The following is a 9,669-nucleotide window of genomic DNA, read 5'->3' as shown; positions in this document are numbered from 1 at the left end:
CTCGAGTATATAGGAGAAAGTCACAAAATAATGTTCCGAACATTTATTGTCCATTTATGCACAGCTAAAAGCAACAAGAGTTCTATGAAGGTAAATTACAGGGTAAGATTTGTGAAAGTATATTTTTCCGTGCTTATACTTTTGTCACGTTTTTATCGCCAAAATACGGTCAAAAGCACTGCAAGCCTGTGAACAGTGATTTGCAAGCGAAAACAACAGTTTAAAGAACTACAAAAAGGATTGACCGCGTAGAACCAATCTGTATGTGTAAAAAAACAAACTGTCAAATGTCTAAATGACTTGTGTATGTAGGGCAAAAAGTTCCCGAAATAATCCGATATGTACAGCTCCGTCTTTCTTTTCTCTGCGCTTATAGTTTTAGCACAATTCTCTTATGGCGTTATTTTACTGCTATATTCTCTCACTAACTGAGTTTTGCAAGCGTGAGGGGGGGGGCGGGTCCACCTTCTTTTTGTAGCCAATCAAATGAGGCTCTCGCTGACTCTCCATTTACTCTTATCTGATTGGTTCAAATAAACATATCATACGCCACATACGCCAAGACATTTATCTTCATTTAGTTCGGGAACATTCTCGCTGCCGGAATGATACTTTTAACATATACATACAGTAAAAAAATAAATAAATACCAACTTAATTAAAACATGATATTTTAAAAGTTGTGTACCATTAGGCTATGTGTTCATACAGAATTTCAAACTGTGTATTATCCTTCTCCTAAACAGGCTATATGATATATTTAATTTATTGTAATATTAAATTATAATTTTGATGATAATTAAAGAAAGACTAATATCTGCACTAGCTTAATACATGCATAATTTCACCTTTCTATTGATCAGGTTTAACAAAAATTTGGTTCAATAATAATTGAACCAACAGAAGCAACAGTAATATTTTTTTCTTTGACATGTAATTTAAGGGGACTTTACAAAATATTACTAAAATATTAATTAAATATTTATCTCTAACTTATTCACTATTTATCATCTGTAATACCATCGTGTAACCACTAGATGACTGTTTAGCTCTCTATATATAAACACATAAGAATGGCTGTGTGGCTGGGAACTTTGGATTCCCACATAATTAGTTACTTGAATCTGGATATATATTTAGACATGATTAAATACATATTTATCAAAGTTTTTGCATTAGTCAAATCTGGACACAAAGAAAGCATTTTGTTACTCATTTTTGCTTCATATAATAGCTTGATCGGTCACATGAAAGTAATCAGAATCAATACTGAAATTTCAATGTATACAATTGTGTTCAAAACCATAAACATGGTTTGAAAAATTGACATTCAGATTTAAGTAGCTTTATTGGCAATGCAAAAAAAGGTTTTACAAAGTGTAGCACTCTGATACCATAGTGTAGAGCATTGTCACATAACATCATTTTAATTATAAAGTTTAACATCAGTGGTGTTAGCAGATTATGAAATTTCAATGTAAAGCAAAACCAAACCAAATAATGTTAACACCAGCTCGAAATTCAGTATGAACACATGGGAGTCTAGCCTAAAGGAACACGACTTATAAAATATTGGGTTTTAATTAAGTTGGTATTTAATTAATTAATTAATTAATTATTTATTTTTACTATGTGTACGTTAAAAGTATCGAGAACATTCCTGAACTAAATGAAGATAAATGTCTTGGCGTATGTGGCGTATGTGTTTTTTTGAACCAATCAGATAAGAGTAAATGGAGAGTCAGCGAGAGCCTCATTTGATTGGCTACAAAAAGAAGGTGGACCCACCCTCCTCCTCATGCTTGCAAAACTCAGTTAGTGAGAGAATATAGCAGTAAAATAACGCCATAAGAGAATTGTGCCAAAACTGTAAGCGCAGAGAAAAGAAAGACGGAGCTGTACATATCGGATTATTACGGGAACGTTTTGCCCTACATACACAAGTCATTTAGACATTTGACAGTCTTTTTACACATACAGATTGGTTCTACGCGGTCAATCCGTTTTGTAGTTCTTTAAACTGTTGTTTTCGCTTGCAGCACTAAGATGGCGCCGCTGATGGCAGATATTGTGTGTTGCTCTTCAGTGTTTGTACTGTTTTTGTTTGTTTTTCCTGTTTTTTGTTTTTCAAATACGAGCAGTTTTACCAGGGATGACCAGCTGAACATTCGGCAGAACACACCACAAAATCTTTTACCGGATTTTGATTTTTCGGACGTTTTGCTGGACATTGTAGTTGGCGGAGCCGTAGCTCTGGTCAAACGCTACAGGAGGCGCAGGCAGGGGAAGCGAGCTGGCGCGCTCGTGAAGCTTCGTCAGCGTGGATTTAGAACGGCGTTGCCTAGCATCCATCTGGCGAATATCCGCTCTCTACTCAACAAAACGGACGAACTCCTTCTGCTCTCCCGGACAAACAAGGATTTTTCTAACTCTGCTGCCCTGTGTTTCACGGAAACCTGGCTAAATGGCGACATACCAGACAGCGCGATTCATCTGCCTAATTTCACGCTGATCAGAGCAGATCGCGACGCGGAATCAACGTGGAAATCATGCAGCGGCGTGACGTGCTTTTACATCAGTGAGAGGTGGTGTACAGATGTAACTATGTTAAAGAAGATGTGCTGTTCAGATCTAGAAACGCTCTTCATTAACTGCAAGCCGCTCTACTCGCCGCTGGATTTCGGCTCGTTCATTCTCGTGATTGTCTACATTCCATCGCAAGCGCACGTGAGCTCAGCTTTACAGAAACTCGCTGATCAGATCACAGAGAGTGAGCAACAACACCCGGACTCTGTTTTAATCATTCTCGGAGACTTTAATAAAGCAAATCTCTCTTGCGAACTGCCAAAACACAGGCAGCACATCACATGTCCCACCAGAGACAGTAATATATTGGATCACTGTTACACAACAATAAAGGACGCATATCACTCTGTCCCACGAGCTCACAGAGACTGTAACATCTTATATCAGTTTCTGTGAGGATGTGTGCATTCCTAATAGGACTACAACAATGACAAACCATGGTTCACTGCAAAACTCAGACAGCTCCGTCAGGCCAAAGAAGATGCTTACAGAAAGGGGGATAAAGTCTTGTACAAACAGGCCAAATACACACTGGAAAAAGAGATCAGAGTGGCAAAGAGGAATTATTCTGACAAGCTAAGGAAAAAATTATCTTCCAGTGATCCTGCTTCAGTGTGGAAAGGCATGAAGGATATCACCAGTTACAAGACACCATCCCCCAGCACTCTGGAGAATCAACAACTGGCAGACGACTTGAACGAGTTTTATTGTCATTTTGAAAAAACACCCCACACCCACCCTGAACACCTCTCCACACAACCATTAACGCCTCCAGCAACCCTCCTCTCCCCCACACGTTCAGTTCAAATCAGCGAAGAAAATGTGTGCCAGGTCTTCAGAAAGAACAAAAGAAGCAAAGCACCAGGCCCAGACGGTGTGTCACCAGCCTGTCTGAAATCCTGTGCTGATCAGCTGGCCCCCATCTTCACACAGATCTTCCACAGCTCACTGGAGCTGTGTGAAGTTCCCTCATGCTTCAAACGCTCCACCATCATCCCCGTCCCAAAGAAACACAAAATTACTGGACTTAATGACTACAGACCTGTGGCTCTAACGTCTGTAGCCATGAAATCATTTGAAAGACTGGTTTTGGCTTATCTGAAGGACATCACTGGTCCCTTACTGGACCCCCTGCAGTTTGCCTACAGAGCAAACAGGTCTGTGGATGATGCAGTCAACATGGGACTGCACTTCATCCTGCAGCATCTAGCAGACCAGGGACTTATGTGAGGATCCTGTTTGTGGACTTCAGCTCCGCTTTTAACACCATCATCACGGAAACCCTTCAGAATAAACTAATCCAGCTCTCCATCCCCACCTCTGTCTGTCAGCGGATCAACAGCTTCCTGACAGACAGACAGCAGTTAGTAAAGCTTGGTAAATTCACATCCAGCACTCGTACCGTCAGCACTGGAGCTCCTCAGGGCTGCGTACTCTCCCCGCTGCTCTTCTCCCTCTACACCAATGACTGCACCTCTAAAGACCCCTCTGTCAAGCTCCTGAAGTTTGCAGACGACACCACACTGATCGGCCTCATCCAGGACGGTGACGAGTCTGCTTACAGACAGGATGTTAAGGAGCTGGCTGTCTGGTGCAGTCTTAACAACCTGGAGCTTAATACGCTCAAAACTGTGGAGATGATCATGGACTTCAGGAGAAACCTCCCTGCTCTCTCCCCACTCATCTTCATGAACAGCACTGTGACTGCAGTGGAGTCATTCAGATTCCTGGGCACCACCATCTCTCAGGACCTGAAGTGGGATATTCACATAGACTCCATTGTCAGAAAGGCCCAGCAAAGGTTGTACTTTCTTCTCCAGCTGAGGAAGTTCAATCTGCCACAGGAGCTGCTGAAACAGTTCTACTCCACCATCATTGAATCCATCCTCTGCACTTTAATAACTGTCTGGTTCAGCTCAGCTACCAAATCTGACCACAGAAGACTACAGAGGGTAGTCCCGACTGCTGAGCGAATCATTGGTACAACCCTCCCCACTCTCCAAGAACTGTACTTATCCAGGGTGAGCAAACAGGCTGGTAAAATCACTCTGGATCCCTCACATCCAGCACACTCCCTCTTTGAACTGTTACCGTCTGGTCGACGCTACAGAGCTCTGAGCACCAGAACGACCAGACACAGGAACAGTTTCTTCCCTCAGGCAATCCATCTCATGCACAATAAATGTGGAACGCACAACTATAATACATTATCCATTCACCACACTCACTTATTTTATTTTTATTTTCTCATTTCTAATTTGCACATACTTGACCTGTACATACATAGTTGTCTATATTATATATTGTGTTTTTGCTGCTTCGTACATTGCCTATTTGGATATTTGGATATTATTATTTTATTATTTGTGTCCTGTCCTGTTGCTGTCTTTCTGTTGCACTGTAGAGCTTCTGTCACTACAACAAAGTCCTTGCATGTGTAAACATACTTGTCCAATAAAGCTCATTCTGATTCTGATTCAAATCACTGTTCACAGGCTTGCAGTGCTTTTGACCGTATTTTGGCGAAAAAACCGTGCCAAAAGTGTAAGCGTGGAAAAATGGTCATAAGAAGTCATAAGAATGCAGATCATATTTATTTTGTGTTAGCATGAAGCTGCAGTTTCACAATACATGAATTACACTTAAGAGTAACAGCAAAATGCTGCAAATATTTTTTTCTTGCGCTTGAAATGCGATTTACACCTTTACAAAGCTTCTCTTGCGCATCCAAATTTAATTTACGCTTACAGTCTTATGTACACTTTCACAAATCTTACCCTGCGCATGCAAATCTTTATTTATTAAAGATTTTACCTTCACAGTTTTTACTGTTTACCTTGTCAACCCAATTTCTGTTTACCTAGCGATCTCATAACATCGTTTTATGTAATGCTATTTGCAGACGGATGTCAAAATGGCACGTGACACTGGTGTGGAGGACTGCATTGAAGCCCTGACACGTGAAAGGGGTTTAATGCTAGCCTTTGGCTCTTCCCATGCGATAATAAGCCTGAATAAGCATGTAAAAGTGGTCAAGTTTGACTTTGTGTGTGATTATTCACAATCTCAAAACCACTTGTCTCCATCATCACCCAAAATCTGCCATAATCCTTCAGCTGCATTCACTAAGCCTGTCTGTTGCAGCACTCGTCCAGTCTCCAGTGTCTTGTAGCTTCTTTCATTAAATGGCAGAACCAATTGTAGGTTTAACTCCTCTCCCTGGGCTATCCGGTGACAGGCTCTGGATCGGGCCCGCTGTGTCTGTCCCGATTGATGCGTTTCCAGACAAGCCCAAGGCTTCTCCAGAGAGCCAGGCGGAGAGTGGGGCCTCATCTCTACCATTACCCACCGTGTTCCCACTCCAGATGGGTCTCTTCCACAGCATTCCCTACCTCCAGACCACAGAGTGAGGAATTCCGTATGGTTGGGAAGGAGAGAACATTTGCAGATAAGGGAAGAGCGTTTTATGTGAAGGAAACTAACAAGCCCACTGTTCCAAAAAGGTTAGAGCATGTGTTGGAAAAGAGAAATGGAAAATGTGCTTAATAGGAAGATAAAATTTGTTTTTTAACCTGTGGATGGGTAAAAGATACCGAGTTAATAAAAAGAGTGTTTGGGCATGTGTGAATGAAACTGGCACCAACTATGCAAGTTGGTCTAAATATGAACAATATATTGTATTAACATAACAATATTGTATTATTGTAATTTTTATTGTTTCATTAAAAATATTTTATTTTATTTAAATTTTTGTATTAATTATTTTGTATTAATTATTTTAATTAATATAAAATAATAAATTGAATATATTAATATAAATTAAAATATTAATAAATTACACCCATTTATTCATATTGTTTAATTTAGTAAAACAAATATGTATAGTGTTTTTGTTTTTAAAAGAGCTCAATATTTCACCGTTGTGTGCATGCTATTTGATTTCTGATGGTTTTAGCAATGTCCTTCCTAATAATTAGCCTAATCTGTGACCTTTTTTTGCACTTTTAATTTGCAGTCATCCCAACAAATGAGATTCACACACAGCAACCCAGCTTGAATATAGTAATATCGACCTAAAAGTTCTAATGATGAAGCAAGAAATCAGAATGCATGCATCTCACATTACTCAATGTTTATTAGATTACTCTAACTGGCTCTTATTACAAAATCACCATACAAGTAGATTCATGCTGTTACAGAGCGTGACTGTTGTGTCTTTCTGTAACCTGTGACATCTATGATTTGTATTTGGATAGGTAACCTATGACCAAGAATATTCGATTGTTTACTTCCACAGAAATGCACTCGCAGATCTTACCATAAAACAGCACAACTCCTCTGGCTTCCACATGTCAGTCTTCCAGCAGAATCAATAAGAAAAATCATTTACTCTGATGAGTGTGAGTCAATAAAGCATTGATCTCCATTTTGCGGGAAGGAATTGTTGCCAGCTTAGAATTTGAGCCTCTCTTTGTTCAGTCCGGCGTGACTTCCATGATTTGATGAATGTAAGACAATAGTGTTTTCGAAGGTTTGAAAGGATAGAGAAGCAGTGGAGATTTAGACAGCTGCGGTGGTTTGTTTAAGTGTTTACATCAGTTTTGTCACTATGAAGCTTTTTCTCTATCTCTTGTCATCCAATCCATCCCCCACCTCTACTAACATCCCTTTAAGTTTGTTATCAATCTGACACAGATATTACAGTATGCCTGAGTGCTTCTTACATTTTAAAGTAGGATTTAGTGGACTTGTAATGCCCAGTTAGGAATGAATGTAGCCCTACCAGATAGACAGATTTGAACTAGATTGTACATGCCTATGATGCCGTCTACACAGGTGACTCACTATTGACTAGGTTTGAATGTGCATATGTTGCCCAAAATGCTGTCTAGATAGGAGTGTCTCTAGGTTTTAACTAGGTTTGAATGCCTTTGAATGAATGTTTTTGATGCCCAAAAATGCTGCCTACTAGTTAGGTGGTCAAAAATGCTGTCTGCTGTATAGGTAACCAACTAGTTTTGATTGTGTCTATAGCCAAAAATGCTGTCTTGGTAGGTGTCTCAGTAAGTTCTTAATGGGTTTGTATACCTATATGCTGCACAAAACAATGTCTCTAGATCTACTGACACTTTTAAAAATAAAGGTTATTTTGTTATCAATGGTTTCATCAAGAAACTGTAACATACTTGGAAACTTTCCATAGCACAATAGTTTCCTCATGTTGAAAATAAATGTTCTGTAGATTATTAAAAATGTTCTTCACACTAAGGACAATTGGTTCTTTTAAGAACAGTTCTTTGGGGAACCCATCTATGGTATCACCGTGAAAACCCTATTTTGAAACCTTTATTTTTAAGAGTCTACTAGGTTTAGACTAGTTTGAACATGTCTAGGATGTCCAAAAATGCAGTGTAGGTAAGTGACTCAGTAATGCTGGATCTAACTAGGTTTTGATTAGGCTGAAATGTTTTAATGATGGTCAAGAATGCTGTGTTGGTTTAGTCGGTATCACACTAGATTTTGACTATTTTGATTGTGCCTATAATAGACACAAATGCTGTCTAGGTAGGTGCCCAAAAATGCTGTCTAGGTCCATCTACTAGGTTTCGACATGAATAGAGCATATGATTCTGAAAATGCTCTTGGGGCCTTTGAGACGCAGCAACAGATAATAACAGGCCACAACCAAAAACAACAAATTTAACATCAAATCTTCTTCTCCTAAAACATGGGATGTGTTTACTTTACAAGTACAGCAGAGAAGTCAACACTGTGCGCTTCGATAATCTGAGCCACTGTTATCATGCTGAGCAGTCAAGTGTGCTCTCTATGAACTTCATTGCTCTATCTTTGTTTGCCTCTAACTGGGTGCTTCAATGAGCTGTGATGGAAAATGATGACTAGAAAATGTGCGCGAGTGAAAAAAGGGCCCATGGAGAGACAAAATTTGCATGACCAAAGTCATTATGTTTGAACAAGATAGTGACAAACAAGGGAATTCTCTGACAGAAAGAGGAAACATAGCATGAATTAAAACGCATAGTTAAGAGTTGTTCAAGAACCAGCCTGAATACTGAACTAAAACCCCATTATTAATAATTGATAACCCGGGTGCCTTTGTGTCATGTGAGACAGACATATCTGCCGGTCTTGAGTAATAACTCGACTGCTGGTCATATCTTCATTTGTCTCACTTTGCTACAGCTCCTGTGGGCTCGTCTTTGAGTCTGCTTCAAAAGAAGACGTTCTGCCTGGCTATTACAACTCTAGAGAAGAACCTCTGGAGGCTTGCAAACTGAACAGCTATTTTTAAAGCATTTCGATTGACATCATCTACATAGGAAGTGATGCGTTGTGCATATTAAAGGATTCCTGCATGTCACGAGATGTGTAAATGGAGATTTAGAGATGTGTCCTATGCATTCTTACCTCGGTTTCCTTCATTACGTCACTATTTTAATATTCCAAACTCTCTGTGTGCCTAATTTTCCAGTGTGTGCAGAATTTGAAACATTAATGAGAGGTTTATATCAGTATGAGATAAAAAAGAGAGAAATCAAAGGAAAACATGTAGTTCTAAAACAACCCCAGAAACATCCTCTCTGGTCAATTAGTGTATGAATGTGTTCGTAGTGTATTGTGGTCTGATTTGACCTCCTTGCATGACTGGCAGGCAGAATTGTTGCTAATTCTCTTAATTTTGCAATGAGTGACTTTGCATTGGAACCCTCTCTTTATCACGTTTAATGCAAGCGCTTTATAATTTCAAGTAATTACCACTCAGCAAATGCTTTCTCGTTGCCAACCAGTGCAATGTGTAATCATTCCTGACCCACTCAGTGATCTGCTACTGTTAAGTATCTGAACTGCATAATGTGAGGGCCTGGCCGCTAAATAATTAATGAGAATAAATTGCACCAAATGCAACCTCCATTTATCTGAACACTAATAACTTAGATTTTAAGCGCCTGGCTCTAATGTCATGGCTGGGCAGCGAGTGTGTGTATAAGTCCAAAGCAACCACATACACACTCTACAGATTACAGTTTCTCTCTTCATTAATTGTGCAAATATGAATTCAAC

The sequence above is a fragment of the Barbus barbus genome (assembly GCF_936440315.1).
Source record: "Barbus barbus genome assembly, chromosome: 13".
NCBI lineage: Eukaryota > Metazoa > Chordata > Actinopteri > Cypriniformes > Cyprinidae > Barbus > Barbus barbus.
This window is presented reverse-complemented; position numbering follows the sequence as displayed.